This window comes from Dendrobates tinctorius, unplaced genomic scaffold (assembly GCF_039654945.1).
Source record: "Dendrobates tinctorius isolate UK_male_01 unplaced genomic scaffold, ASM3965494v1 ptg000098l, whole genome shotgun sequence".
Lineage (NCBI taxonomy): Eukaryota > Metazoa > Chordata > Amphibia > Anura > Dendrobatidae > Dendrobates > Dendrobates tinctorius.
The window spans coordinates 28664082-28680140 of record NW_027361766.1 but is presented as its reverse complement, the minus strand read 5'-3'; the positions used below and the strand labels follow the sequence as shown (position 1 = coordinate 28680140).

General features: G+C 42.9%; 1 protein-coding gene across 1 annotated transcript in view; it reads right to left on the bottom strand.

The window, feature by feature from the left end:
• LOC141099196 (protein lev-9-like) overlaps positions 1 to 15762 on the bottom strand; it is a 53051-nt gene extending 37289 nt beyond the window's left edge. The window contains exons 1-3 of the mRNA XM_073587333.1: positions 15583 to 15762; positions 13843 to 14028; positions 10950 to 11135 (exon numbers count right to left, since the gene is read on the bottom strand). The gene's annotated coding sequence lies outside the window, so the exon portion shown is untranslated. The remainder of the gene's footprint in view (positions 1 to 10949; positions 11136 to 13842; positions 14029 to 15582) is intronic.
• Between the last annotated feature and the right edge of the window lie 297 nt (positions 15763 to 16059).

Here is a 16059-nt window from a genome sequence, read left to right as displayed (position 1 = left end):
CAACGAACGCGTTTCGACCTAGAGGGTCTTACTCATGGTTCCCTCTAGGTCGAAACGCGTTGGTTGGAGACCACCAGAGACCCCATCTGCCTGTATGTCCTTATCCACACTTTTTCTGTTCGATTTTAAGAATTTACAATAAATGATGTATTTTTAACTGAAGTCCAGCGCTGGAGATTCCATCCTTTATTTTGCTTCAGTCAACACCCCTGATCAAGGTGACTCCGTGCGCAGGAGGATTATGGATCGCAACCGAGACTGGTGAGCTGACCTCCCTTCATTTTCCCTATCCTTCTATAATTACATGAATCATTCTCCTCTTTAACTCCTGACCCATATGCTCCCTCCTCACCCTGCAAGGGACTTTTGATTCATGCAGGGAAAATTGACTTCACAGTGGATTGTGTTGTGATTATGAGTGCTAAACAGGTCCCTAGAACTAGGGGCGCCCTAGGTTGTCCCTGTCCCCCAGATTACTCCTGAAGATGGAGATGCTGCTATGCACCTATATCAACCCTTTTCTGTCCCCTGCCCCATCCAGGGTAGTGGGAAGCCGAAGTGTATAGTAACACACTAACTAGACAAACAAGAGAAGACAGACAGAGATAAATGAAAATACTAACCGTACAAAATTCACACACCAAATAAAAGCGTGAGACACAGAGGAGTTTAAGGAAGGAAAAAACAAATAGAAGAGGATGAGGATGTGCACACAAACAAAACTCCAAGCAACAATCTCCTGAACAATCTTGAAATGCCATCTTCAACCATGAACTACACCTCCAACTTCAGAACCAGTCAGTAAGAGTGAACAATGGCAATCCTTAAGTGCTAGTTTTGAGCATTAGGGATGAGCGGGTAGTCAAATATTCGGACTCGCTATACTCGTAACGAGTAGGTACTAATACTCAGGTATTCGTAACAAGTAGCGAGTCCAATGCAAGTCAATGGGAAATGGAAGTAAGCGGTCTGGGGGCCTAAGGAAAAGGCTGAGATGGGTGCATGATAGTTTAAAAGCAGGTGGTAAGAAGCTGTGTGTTGGCTTCACAATTATAAAGGTTGGACTACTGTCCTTGTTGTTCCACTGCCACTGCAGGCATAGTGTCTCCAAAAATATTAGCCTTTGGGGCTGTATAATGATTGTATCATGATTGACGCAGGAAGGAGGCCTCAAGGGCCACACAATTATGAAGCTAGGACTACTAGCACGGTAGTTCCAGTGCACAATGTGCAGGCATAGACATAGTGTTTCCAAAAATTAGCCCAAGGGACTGTTTCATGGTTGATGCAGGAAGGAGGCCTCAAGGGCCAGACAATTATGAAGCTAGGACTACTAGCACTATAGTTCCGGTGCCCATAGTGCAGGAATAGACATAGTGTTTCCAAAAATTAGCCCAAAGGGCTGTATCATGGTTGATGCAGGAAGGAGGTCTCAAGGGCCAGACAGTTATGAAGCTAGCACTACTAGCACAGTAGTTCCAGTGCCCAATGTGCAGGAATAGACATAGTGTCTCCAAAAATCAGCCCAAGCGGCTGTATCATGGTTGATGCAGGAAGGAGGCCTCAAGGGCCAGACAATTATGAAGTTAGGACTACTAGCACGGTAGTTTCACTGCCCAATGTGCAGAAATAGACAGTGTTTCCAAAAATTAGCCCAAAGGGCTGTATCATGGTTGACGCAGGAAGGAAGTCTCATCACAAATGTCTCCGATGGGAAAAATGGAACATTGTTTCTAGCTTGTTGACCATGAGGTACATATGGCAGAAGCAGGAGTAGGATACACATGTATGAAGAAGGAAAGGGGTTTGTATGAGAAGGTATGGACGTGATCACCAGTAGCATGAAAGAACCTTTTGGGTGACTTTTGGTTGGGATGTTGTCATCTGGAGGGCTTAAAAACTATAGCGAAATCCAGTCCTTGTTAAATTTTCTCAGAGTCAGCCTGTCTGCATTCTCTGTAGTAAGCCGTATTCATGTATCTGTGATGATTGCCCCAGCGACACTGAAAACACGCTCTGACATCACACTAGCAGCAGGGCAGGCCAGCACCTCCAAGGCATATAAGGAGAGGTCTGGCCAATGGTGCAGCTTGGATACCCAGTAATTAAATGGAACAGAAGTGTCAGGAAGGATGCAGGTATGGTCACTTAGATACTCGCTGATCATGTTGTTCAACTTCTGCCTCCTTGACATTGTTACCGATCCAGCTAGCCCTTGCTGATGAGCCAGATTATTGAAGATGGCCCAGTTTGTGGACATTTTCCCCCCACCTCTTTTGGACATGCTGGGCGTGTCTCTCCCCATTAATGCATGGTGTTGCAAAGAGCTGGTACCTCTGCTATCAGCATTGCCTGAGTGTGATGTTGTCATCAAATGATCGACAACAGCCCTCTTGAAGGATTCAATTGTGAAACCCCTTGGTGACTGCAACATTAGCGAAATAAATTTGTCCTTCTACCGTGGGTTGAGAAAGGTGGCCAACCAGTATAGATTGCTGTTGAAAATGTGGATCACGTGAGGGTCTTGGGACAGACAGTTAGACATGAACACTCTCCTCCTCCTCCACCTCCTCCTCTCCAGCCCAACAATGCTGGACAGACATGAAGCTGGGATTGGGAGTCCCCTATGTAGCATCAAGAGTCCTCTTGGTACCACAGAAAAAGAAGTCCTTTCCCTCCTTGTCTTCCTCCTCATCTTCATAACCCAATCTTGCCTCATGATATTGGCTGGGCTGGGTAGGATCACCCAGTGTGAAATCTTGCTCCATACCCAGCTGATGGGCACTCAAACATTCCATGTTTACAGTAGATTATGCAGCGATTCTTTCAACGTACATAGCATCGGGATGGTAACTCTGATAATAGCCTGATCACCGCTCATGAGGTTGGTGCAGTACTCAAAGTTATCAATCACCTCACAAATGTCAGCGATCCACACCCACTCGAAAGTTGTTAGGTGTCTTGGCTGAGTCGCAGTCTGAAGGGCATGTTTAAGCTGGTATTCAGCAACTGCCCTATGCTGCTCACTAATCCTTGCCAGCATATGATATGTTGAGTTCCACCGTGTTGGCAGGTCACAAATGAGTCGGTGATTTGGCAAATTAAATTGCTTTTGATGCGCTGCAAGATCAACAACAGCAGTAGAAGAATGGTGAAAATGGGTGCAAATACGGCACACCTTCTCAAGTAGGTATGGCAAGTCAGGGTATGTTTTGATTAATTTATGAACCACTAGCTTCAGCACGTGAGCCATGTATGGCATGTGTATCAGCTTCCCAAGCTTTAAAGCTGCCACCAGGTTATGCACATTATCGCAGACAACCAGACCGGGCTCAAGTTGCAGTGGGTGGGGAGAGCCACTGATTGGTCTGTTGTTCTATTCCTTGCAACAGCTATGCTGCAGTGTGTGGTGTTTGACCTAAACAGATCAGCTTCAGCAGATTGTGTTGCCGCTTTGCAGATGCGCTGCTGCACAGCTCCCAGCTTGGGAGTGATGTGGAGGGTAATTCAGCATAGGATGAGGAGGAGGAGGAAGAGGGGAGACAGGATGTATATGATGAGGTGGAAACCATGATTGATTATTCATGTCGTGAGTAGGATATGTGGTGTTCCAGTTTGCGACTTTGTCCCACCCTTCACCAGGTTCAGCCAGTGTGCCGTGACAGAAATGTATCATCCCTGTCCACAACTTCTTGTCCACATGTCTGTTAGGTGGACCTTCCCAATTACGGTGTTGGTGAGAGCACGCTTTAAATTGTTTAAGGCTACTTTCAGATTAGCGTTTTTTTAGCTCTGCGCTTCGTGCGCAATAGAAACGCATGCAAAAAACGCATAATGCGTTTTGCATGCATTTGCTTTTTTAGTCGCATGCGTTTCTAGCCATGTTAACTCTTAAAACGCATGTGATTTTAAACGCACACGTGCGCATTTCCATGCACACGCCTGCGTTCCCATAGACTGCAATGTGTTATTTTGGCGCATTCCGTGCGCATTCCGTTCACATGCGTTTTTTTGACACAGGTTGGACGGACCAAAAATGCAACAGTTTGCGTCCGGCGCGCCTAGGCGCACACTACAAAAAAACGCATGCGCACGAAACCCATGCAAACACGTGCAAACGCTAGACCATGCGCCCCCATGTTAAACATGGGGGTGCATGGCGCATGCGCATGGACGCGCATGATGCACTGCGCTAAAAAAGCGCTAAAGTGAAACCAGCCTTACACGTGCTAGTGTAATGCGGGGACGGCACACCGGGAAAAATAGTGCCGGCTGGGAACAGAGTATTGTGGGGCAGCCACAGCCAAGAGATCATGGAAAGACTGTGTCCCCACAAGCCTAAATGGCAACATCTCCACGGATAGCAACTTGGCAATGTGCGCGTTTAGTATTTGTGCTTGTGGGTGCGTGGGTTGGTATTTATGCTTCCTTTCATAGATATGGGGCACGGACAACTGGACGCTTGGCTGGGACAAACAAGTGAATGGGATTGTTGTGTCCTGTGTCTCTGCAACCGCAGCTTGTGAGCAGGAGGTATGAGTACCTGCTTCCTGGCCAGCAGATTGGGAAGTATGGATCACAGGCAACATGGCAGTGTTTTGACCCGCAGACACTGATTTGGTACTCTGTTGTTCTGCCCACCGACTAGGGTGCTTGGCTGCCATGTGTTTCTGCATACTGGTGGTGCTCTGGTTGCCTTTGCCCTGGCCTCTGCTCAGCTTCGTATGGCAGATGCTACAGATGACAATGTTTGGTTCAGAAGGACTATCCGAAAAAAAATTCCAGACTGAAAATGAACACCCCCTTGCCTTGACTTGAGGCACAGAGGGATTGCTCTTGGGAACAGTTGACACACTTCGCACTCTGCTCAAACCAGTAGTCCTTGGTGCCTTTGTTGGTGCTATGTATCCACCTTCTTCCTCTGTGCTGCTGTGCTGGCTATGCGTACCAACGGTCCAGGTCAGATCAGTGGTACTCATCATCGACCACCTTGTTGTCCATGTCATCCTCCTTCCCTATTGATATTGTCGGCTGACCAGATGGCAACTGTGTCTCATCCTCATTAGCTTCCACCTCTTGAGCCGGTATATCACGTGGCTCAAAGTGACTTTCTTCTGGCCGTGGGTTTTCAAATATTTGGCCATGAACCGAAGATACCTCCTCACGTTCCTCTTCAATGTTCCACATTGAGAGGCCAGAGGCAACCAAAGGATCATATGTACCAAACAGATCATCGGAATGGCCAAGCTTGGGGTCAAATGTTTCCTGTGACTGCTGAGGGGGGAGGAAGTAGGACCAGGTTCAGGATTGGATGACCCAGTGTTCTGTGTTTCAACAGTAGACTGTGTGATTGTGGAAGATTGGGTGCTGATAGAAAATTTCGTTAAGCCCTTAGCTGCCATCCAAGACAATGTCTGCTCTTGCTCTTCTGGCTTCCAGACATGCTTACGTTCCAGACCTGGAATTTTCACCAGGAACATAGATGCATCAACCTTCATCTGTTTCCTAGACTCAGTGCCTTGTCAGGCACCGCTGACAATCCCACGCCCATGTCCATGTCCATGTCCCTGTCCCTTCACAACAGGCTTTTTGGGAATTTGGGGGTTTTGTGATATAGTTGCAGATGTTCAGATGCAGATATTGGGGAACAAGGAGCAGTTTATGCTTTGTGGAAGGTAGCACTACAGCCTAGCACTGCTTAGTGTTTTACAAACAGCACCGCAAGGGCAAAAAAATTGGCCTGAGGTTAAAGCCGAAGATTTAGCTCGACAGTCACCACAGAAGACAGTGATGCTGGCTGCGTCTCAGTTGTACAGTACCATGCGTGCTATTCAGTGTGTAAACAGCACCGCAAGGGCAAAAATATTGGCCTGCAGGGGTAAATGTGACCCCAAAAATAGCTGGGAAAACTGTCACTACTCCCTTACCTTATATAGCACTTTCACCTCTCAGAAGAGCTGAGATATTGAGGTACTATGTATGTACTGTAACGCCTGTCTCCCTGCACTACAGTCACCTACTACTAAAATACTGCAGGTAGCTCTCACAAGAGCTTTTGTGTTTTTGAGATGATTTATGGACGATTTGCAAAAGCACAACTCTCCCTAGCAGCTACTCACACTCTCCCTACGCTAGCACTAGCTGTGTTCTGGATGCAATGTGCAGAATATGGTGGCGGCAGGGCTTATATAGAACCTATGAGTCATAGACTATGACTGATCTATGATGCTGTGTGGCTAGCCAATCATAGCAATGCCACATCCAAGATGTCTGCGACATTACTGTGATTGGCTAACATACTGAGCGAGAGATTAGAATATTGCGAGGCGAGTAGTGAAATACTCGCTATGTTCCAAGTACCGCATTACTCGCAGAGTACCGAATACTTGCGAATATACTTGCTCATCCCTAGTGAGCATATATAGCAAAGGGGAGTGACCAACACTGAACAGCTGAGACAATCCAAGTAGAAAAGCTCCAACTGAACAGATTAACCCTCCCACTGCTAGCAAGGAAAAATCATGCACTGTTTATTACGATGCTGAAGTACTTCTAACCAGTGCAGGAGTTTGTGAAACCAGACCAGATCTTCTAGCTCCTTTTTGTCGTGATATCCCTGTGACACCCAATTCTTTTTTCCCTCTGAATCATCAGTCAGGGTTCATTGGTAGGCCACTAAAGGTATATTTAGACAGGCTGATAATTGGGGAACAAGTATTCATAGGAGTTCTCATTCTCAACTATCAGTCGTCTAACTAGGCCAGCAGCATCCATCAGATGAACGAACAAAACGCTCGTTTGTTGGATACGATAATTTTTTAAGTTGCCTTTAAATTCATCTTTATCACATAGTCCTTTATAAACAGGCGATGGACTATCAATAAAATGGTATTTATTGTATGCATGCAGAATGATCATATTAATGATCGTTCTGTGTACATAGTATTTTGGCACACCTGTCTATATTGGGCAATAAATGACCTGTACGGTATTTGACTGTAGCACATAAAATAAATTAATATGAATTACTTTTACAGAAGACCTTCTGAAATGTTTGTAGGTGGTGTACTGGGGCTAGCTTATGCCCTGCATTCCTTTGCACACTTTCCTAATTAAATCGGGTACGTTTGCACATAAAGTGTCATGTAATGTGATATTGTTGTAATTGTACTTATTATGTTCATATGTTGTATAAGTTATATATAACTGTATGGGCTAGGGATAGAGATAGGGAGATATAGTAATAATGTAAAGTTTAGCATTAGTAAGGGGTAATATAGGACTAAAGCCCCATTTACATTTAGCGATGCACCAGCGATCCCGACCATGATACGACCCGGTCGGGATCGCTGATGTATCACTAAATGGTAGCTAGTGAGCTGCCAAACAGGCAGACTCACCAGCGATGTAGCGACGCAGCAGCGGTCGTTACTTACCTTTCAGACGAGGTGATCCTGACGTCCTCCCGCCCGCGTCCACGCGTCGCTCGTCGGCGCCAGCAGGAAGCCCAGCAGGAAGCGCCCGATGAGAAATGGACCCGGTCGATCTTGCGCGATCAGCGACAGACAGCGGGGGAGCCGGTCGGAGGTAAGTATCACACAGCGATATCGCTAGCAATATCGCTGCTGAGTCACTAAATCGGTGACGCTTTAGCGATATTGCTAGCGATATCGCTATGTGTAAAGCCCCCTTTAGAACAGTGGAGGGCACTCTGGATTAGGAGATTAGATCAAGTTAGGATAAGAATTAGTTAAGCCAATAGGAAGATGGCTAGTGGGAGGAGCTAGAGAAGGGTTTGGAGAATGTGTTCCTGAGGTAGTAGTCATGAGTAGGATGGAGAGCTGTTAGGTTTTTGTGGGGTGCCAGGGCGTGCCGGAACAGCAGCCCCTCGCCATGACTATCACTTTGGCCCTTGTTACATGTTGATCATGTTTCGTTTTCTCCACAGGTGGAAACATTATTTAAGGCTGAGATGTAGTTATAAGTGGGTAAACAAGAATATGTGACGTTGTCTCCTTCTTTGTAGACTTCTTTCTCAGCATTGGGCACAGCAAAGGACAAATTTTTAGGCTTTGGAAAAATTCCTGTTTTGGGGAGGTAACGGATCCGGTTCAAATTTTTTCTGAAAACACTGTTAGAACTAACAAGTACATTGCAGAAAACAGTCCAGGTTATACTGCATAGCAAATTGGCATTCCTCAGTTAGGCACAAGCCTCATCTATATGTTGGTGCTTAACAGTAGATACAGAAGATGCTATCCATGATGAGTTGTCTGGTGAAAACAAGTAATAATCACCTATCTATGGAATAGGTGACAACTTGTTGATTGTGGCAGATGCAAAGCTAGGGGATGAGCATGGGGGGGCAGGGGGACATCTGAGAGGGCCGCTAACCCATAACCCTGTTAGGGTGAAGTCAGACTACCATATTACTCATGCGAGGATCACCTCACAATCCTCAGACTGGCAGTCAGCTCTCCTGAGCTGAGTGCGACAGCATATATTTCTATACAGCTGTCATGCTAAGGTCAGGAGAGTCGACGGCCAATCCAAGGATTGTGATACGATGTGATAATGTAGTAAAAGTCACCTGCAGGCCTATGTAACACCACAGATAACACAGTAATAAATGAGTACATATAATGTAGTAGATGCTACCTGCAGTCCCATGTAACATTACAGATATCTTAGGTAACATAACAGCTAACCATGTAACATAAAAGATTATTTAGTCTAGAAAAAAGACAACTGAGGGGCAATCTAATAACCATGTATAAATATATAAGGGGACAATACAAATATCTCTCCAAGGATCTGATATACCAAGGAAGGTGACGGTCACAAGGGGGCATTCTCTGCGTCTGGAGGAGAGAAGGTTTTTCCACCAACATAGAAGAGGATTCTTTACTGTTAGGGCAGTGAGAATCTAGAATTCCCTGCCTGAGGAGGTGCCGGTGGTGATGGCGAACTCAGTCAAGGGGTTCAAGAGAGACCTGGATGTCTTCCTGGAGCGTAACAATATTGTATCTTACAGTTATTAGGTTCTTTAGAAGGATGTAGATCTGGGGATTTATTCTGACAAAATATAGGCTGAACTGGATTAGCAAAGTCTTTTTTCGGCCTTGCTAACTATGTTACTGGGTTACTATGTATAACACAGTGATAACTGAGTACAGATAATGTAGTAGTTGTTACCTGCAGTACTATGTAACACCACAGATAACTCTTTGAGCACACACAATGTATATGAAACCTGCAGTCCCATGTAACAACTCAGTTAACTCTGATTATACACAGTGTAAGATGGACGTAGGACACCTAGTGGATGGGAGGTTATCCTGGAGTAATGCTTTAGCATATATAAGACTAAAAGTTGTTAATCGGCCATGACAGTTTGACTGTGAGCAGTTGAAGAGTTGGGAGAGTTGGCTGCTCACCATATCTCCACCCCGGGTGTGGTTCACTTTGAAAAATGAGACTTGTTTGTTTCAGACATGTTTGTGTGTATGGAGGAGTGCACATCTCCTGGATTGAGTGCCTTTGCTAAAGGACTAAGATGCTGGACTCTAAGCCAGTTGGGCTAATCAGCACAATTGTATGGACTTGTTACTTTATGTTTTACTTTATGTCGGACAAAGGCTGTATTTAAGTGTTCCTGTGATGTGGTTTATGAGGACTAAAATAAACCAACTGGTACGTAAATAGAAACTGTTCTTGTGATACCTCATATCGCTCTCATGTGTGAGTAGCATTGTTATAACAGCAACAGAACCAAAGCAAAGTGCAAAGGTACATGCAACATGTTGGCAAAAAAGTTGCTTGGAAACTGTGAATGTAATAGCATAGTCTACTTTCTCACTTGCATTTGGAAATGTGAAAAATTGGGATCCAACTGATAATAGGATGCATCTGGGTTCTAATATGTTCAGTTTAAGGACAGAAAATCAATGTTCTGCATGATGCTCTTTTTCTTCCATTCTAAATACAAATATATAGAGGAACCCAGAAGACCTACACAATATTTAACGGGGTCCCTTTACTTCCATTCATATCAGATATGCATAGGATTGAGCTCCAACATTAACTCTATTTGTCTGTTTCTAAAAACGGAAAAGGCAAATGTAATGTCTGAATGCAGGTGTGAAGCAGCCTAAGGCCAAGACCGACAGCTGTAATCCATGGCCCTTGTACGAAGGACAATGCCCAGACCGATCACTGGTCTTCTGACCTGGACTGAGCCTCATTAACATACATGGGGCTGATGAGTTGAGGTGAGAAGATCTGTGGATGGTCCAAGCATTGAACTCTGTACATGGACCGCGAAATGCCTTAGGCCACGCCATCATGGAGAGGTGATTGTTGTCATGTGCTGGAGAGGTCTTGGGGGAACCCAGAGACATACACAATATGGGCAAAAGTATTGGGACACACCTGTCAATCATTGAAGTCAAGGTTTTCATTCAGTCCCATTATCACAGATGTATAAAATCTAGCCCCTAGCCATGCAGTCTACCTGCACTAATAATTGTAAAAGAATGTTTTGCTCGAAAAGCTTTTCTAGATGGAAAATTGTATTCTGTAACAGAGACCACCTCTTTAATTTAATGCTTTTCATAAATGTTCTACTCCCACACATCAAAACACACCCAAATTTTGGCTTCAACTATAAATTCTGAGAGTTTTCCCAAAATTGTAAGTTATCCATGGGAAAGGAGTCCAACAGATGAGACTCCCAACAATCTCAAGAACAGTTGAACTTTTAGAAGCTGCAGCAGAATTCAGAATTTTATTGTGACGCTTTCCCTTTTTCAGCTGCAATATAGGTAACCAGATGCACGGATAGCAAATTATTATATCACAGTGAGTTGTAAAACATATGAAAAAGACAAATACAGCTGCAATACAATAAGAAGCTCATCAGTTCTGTGTTTGACAAAACATATACTTACTATGACAGAAGGCTTCTGGAAATTTGGTCCAACTTCCATCAGCATTACAAGTTGCAATATTACTTATGGATGGAATGAAATTATAACCTTCTGAACAAGAATAAGTTACTTGGTCCCCTTCATTGTAGGTATCATTATCAGCATTGGGCACAGCATATATCAGAGGTGGCGGCTTTGGACAAGCACCTGTTTTGATAAATAATCAATCCAGTCAAAATGTGACTCAATTACTTTAGCGACAAAAACGACAAAAACAGCGACAAAGCGACAAAAACAGTATACTCTAAAGTTGCATACATATATATTAGTTGTCAAGTAGCTAATCCATTGCATCAACCCAGCAAGTTGTACTTTCTATATATATTTCATTTGTGGGTTTTTTATCAGTGGTGTGGATGGTGGGACGGCTTTTATGCTATGTTTGATCAAATACAGTATTACTAAGAACTCTGTATGATTTAAATGCACTTTTGCTTTTTACTTATTTAATTACAGCAGGATTGTGATACGATGTGATAATGTAGTAAAAGTCACCTGCAGGCCTATGTAACACCACAGATAACACAGTAATAAATGAGTACATATAATGTAGTAGATGCTACCTGCAGTCCCATGTAACATTACAGATATCTTAGGTAACATAACAGATAACCATGTAACATAAAAGATTATTTAGTCTAGAAAAAAGACAACTGAGGGGCAATCTAATAACCATGTATAAATATATAAGGGGACAATACAAATATCTCTCCAAGGATCTGATATACCAAGGAAGGTGACGGTCACAAGGGGGCATTCTCTGCGTCTGGAGGAGAGAAGGTTTTTCCACCAACATAGAAGAGGATTCTTTACTGTTAGGGCAGTGAGAATCTAGAATTCCCTGCCTGAGGAGGTGCCGGTGGTGATGGCGAACTCAGTCAAGGGGTTCAAGAGAGACCTGGATGTCTTCCTGGAGCGTAACAATATTGTATCTTACAGTTATTAGGTTCTTTAGAAGGACGTAGATCTGGGGATTTATTCTGACAAAATATAGGCTGAACTGGATGGACAAAGTCTTTTTTCGGCCTTGCTAACTATGTTACTGGGTTACTATGTATAACACAGTGATAACTGAGTACAGATAATGTAGTAGTTGTTACCTGCAGTACTATGTAACACCACAGATAACTCTTTGAGCACACACAATGTATATGAAACCTGCAGTCCCATGTAACAACTCAGTTAACTCTGATTATACACAGTGTAAGATGGACGTAGGACACCTAGTGGATGGGAGGTTATCCTGGAGTAATGCTTTAGCATATATAAGACTAAAAGTTGTTAATCGGCCATGACAGTTTGACTGTGAGCAGTTGAAGAGTTGGGAGAGTTGGCTGCTCACCATATCTCCACCCCGGGTGTGGTTCACTTTGAAAAATGAGACTTGTTTGTTTCAGACATGTTTGTGTGTATGGAGGAGTGCACATCTCCTGGATTGAGTGCCTTTGCTAAAGGACTAAGATGCTGGACTCTAAGCCAGTTGGGCTAATCAGCACAATTGTATGGACTTGTTACTTTATGTTTTACTTTATGTCGGACAAAGGCTGTATTTAAGTGTTCCTGTGATGTGGTTTATGAGGACTAAAATAAACCAACTGGTACGTAAATAGAAACTGTTCTTGTGATACCTCATATCGCTCTCATGTGTGAGTAGCATTGTTATAACAGCAACAGAACCAAAGCAAAGTGCAAAGGTACATGCAACATGTTGGCAAAAAAGTTGCTTGGAAACTGTGAATGTAATAGCATAGTCTACTTTCTCACTTGCATTTGGAAATGTGAAAAATTGGGATCCAACTGATAATAGGATGCATCTGGGTTCTAATATGTTCAGTTTAAGGACAGAAAATCAATGTTCTGCATGATGCTCTTTTTCTTCCATTCTAAATACAAATATATAGAGGAACCCAGAAGACCTACACAATATTTAACGGGGTCCCTTTACTTCCATTCATATCAGATATGCATAGGATTGAGCTCCAACATTAACTCTATTTGTCTGTTTCTAAAAACGGAAAAGGCAAATGTAATGTCTGAATGCAGGTGTGAAGCAGCCTAAGGCCAAGACCGACAGCTGTAATCCATGGCCCTTGTACGAAGGACAATGCCCAGACCGATCACTGGTCTTCTGACCTGGACTGAGCCTCATTAACATACATGGGGCTGATGAGTTGAGGTGAGAAGATCTGTGGATGGTCCAAGCATTGAACTCTGTACATGGACCGCGAAATGCCTTAGGCCACGCCATCATGGAGAGGTGATTGTTGTCATGTGCTGGAGAGGTCTTGGGGGAACCCAGAGACATACACAATATGGGCAAAAGTATTGGGACACACCTGTCAATCATTGAAGTCAAGGTTTTCATTCAGTCCCATTATCACAGATGTATAAAATCTAGCCCCTAGCCATGCAGTCTACCTGCACTAATAATTGTAAAAGAATGTTTTGCTCGAAAAGCTTTTCTAGATGGAAAATTGTATTCTGTAACAGAGACCACCTCTTTAATTTAATGCTTTTCATAAATGTTCTACTCCCACACATCAAAACACACCCAAATTTTGGCTTCAACTATAAATTCTGAGAGTTTTCCCAAAATTGTAAGTTATCCATGGGAAAGGAGTCCAACAGATGAGACTCCCAACAATCTCAAGAACAGTTGAACTTTTAGAAGCTGCAGCAGAATTCAGAATTTTATTGTGACGCTTTCCCTTTTTCAGCTGCAATATAGGTAACCAGATGCACGGATAGCAAATTATTATATCACAGTGAGTTGTAAAACATATGAAAAAGACAAATACAGCTGCAATACAATAAGAAGCTCATCAGTTCTGTGTTTGACAAAACATATACTTACTATGACAGAAGGCTTCTGGAAATTTGGTCCAACTTCCATCAGCATTACAAGTTGCAATATTACTTATGGATGGAATGAAATTATAACCTTCTGAACAAGAATAAGTTACTTGGTCCCCTTCATTGTAGGTATCATTATCAGCATTGGGCACAGCATATATCAGAGGTGGCGGCTTTGGACAAGCACCTGTTTTGATAAATAATCAATCCAGTCAAAATGTGACTCAATTACTTTAGCGACAAAAACGACAAAAACAGCGACAAAGCGACAAAAACAGTATACTCTAAAGTTGCATACATATATATTAGTTGTCAAGTAGCTAATCCATTGCATCAACCCAGCAAGTTGTACTTTCTATATATATTTCATTTGTGGGTTTTTTATCAGTGGTGTGGATGGTGGGACGGCTTTTATGCTATGTTTGATCAAATACAGTATTACTAAGAACTCTGTATGATTTAAATGCACTTTTGCTTTTTACTTATTTAATTACAGCAGGGTTTTTTTCATTTTGTCTTTTGTAGGTTTTGTATGCTTTTTGGCCATGTGAACATGCATTTATATGCTACATGTGTACCACCTCAAACCAAGCTCAATATTTGTGTTTTTTCTCTGTATTTTTGCATTCTGTGCAAGCTGGGGTGTGGCCTCACTCTCCTGAGCTGGAAATTGTATTTAAAGGTTTCCCCTGACTGGTGTCCACTGGTTGGGACCCGATCCTTGTCTGCCCTTATTCACACAGACGTCAACATTGACACATGATAAGGTTTTTAATATTAGACAGTGTAGGACCGCCCCGACCACAGAGTCACCTTGTCGATGGTGGGACGGCTTTTATGCTATGTTTGATCAAATACAGTATTACTAAGAACTCTGTATGATTTAAATGCACTTTTGCTTTTTACTTATTTAATTACAGCAGGGTTTTTTTTTCATTTTGTCTTTTCTAAGTTTTGAATGTAATAGCATAGTCTACTTTCTCACTTGCATTTGGAAATGCCAGACATCTGTTCTGTTTTTAGAAGCAAAAAGAATAAATTGTTCAAAATTAACCCACTACAAATCTGATACAAAGGGAAAAATTGGGATCCAACTGATTATAGGATGCATCTGGGTTCTAATATGTTCAGTTTAAGGACAGAAAATCAATGTTCTGCATGATGCTCTTTTTCTTCCATTCTAAATACAAATATATAGAGGAACCCAGAAGACCTACACAATATTTAACGGGGTCCCTTTACTTCCATTCATATCAGATATGCATAGGATTGAGCTCCATCATTAACTCCATTTGTCTGTTTCTAAAAACGGAAAAGGCAAATGTAATGTCTGAATGCAGGTGTGAGGCAGCCTAAGGCCAAGACCGACAGCTGTAATCCATGGCCCTTGCACGGAGGACAATGCCCAGACCGATCACTGGTCTTCTGACCTGGACTGAGCCTTATTAACATACATGGGGCTGATGAGTTGAGGTGAGAAGATCTGTGGATGGTCCAAGCATTGAACTCTGTACATGGACCGCGAAATGCCTTAGGCCACGCCATCATGGAGAGGTGATTGTTGTCATGTGCTGGAGAGGTCTTGGGGGAACCCGGAGACATACACAATATGGGCAAAAGTATTGGGACACACCTGTCAATCATTGAAATCAAGGTTTTCATTCAGTCCCATTAAAGACAAATACAGCTGCAATACAATAAGAAGCTCAGCAGTTCTGTGTTTGACAAAACATATACTTACTACGACAGAAGGCTTCTGGAAATTTGGTCCAACTTCCATCAGCATCACAAGTTGCAATATTACTTATGGATGGAATGAAATTATAACCTTCTGAACAAGAATAAGTTACTTGGTCCCCTTCATTGTAGGTATCATTATCAGCATTGGGCACAGCATATATCAGAGGTGGCGGCTTTGGACAAGCACCCGTTTTGATAAATAATCAATCCAGTCAAAATGTGACTCAATTACTTTAGCGACAAAAACGACAAAAACAGCGACAAAGTGACAAAAACAGTATACTCTAAAGTTGCATACATACATATTAGTTGTCAAGTAGCTAATCCATTGCATCAACCCAGCAAGTTGTACTTTCTATATATATATATATCATTTGTGGGTTTTTTATCAGTGAACTAAAATGATACTTAGGTAACAAATTGTGTTGCAAATGGATGTAGCAGATACTAAGGGGGTCTTGTATGTGTTTTCATGAAA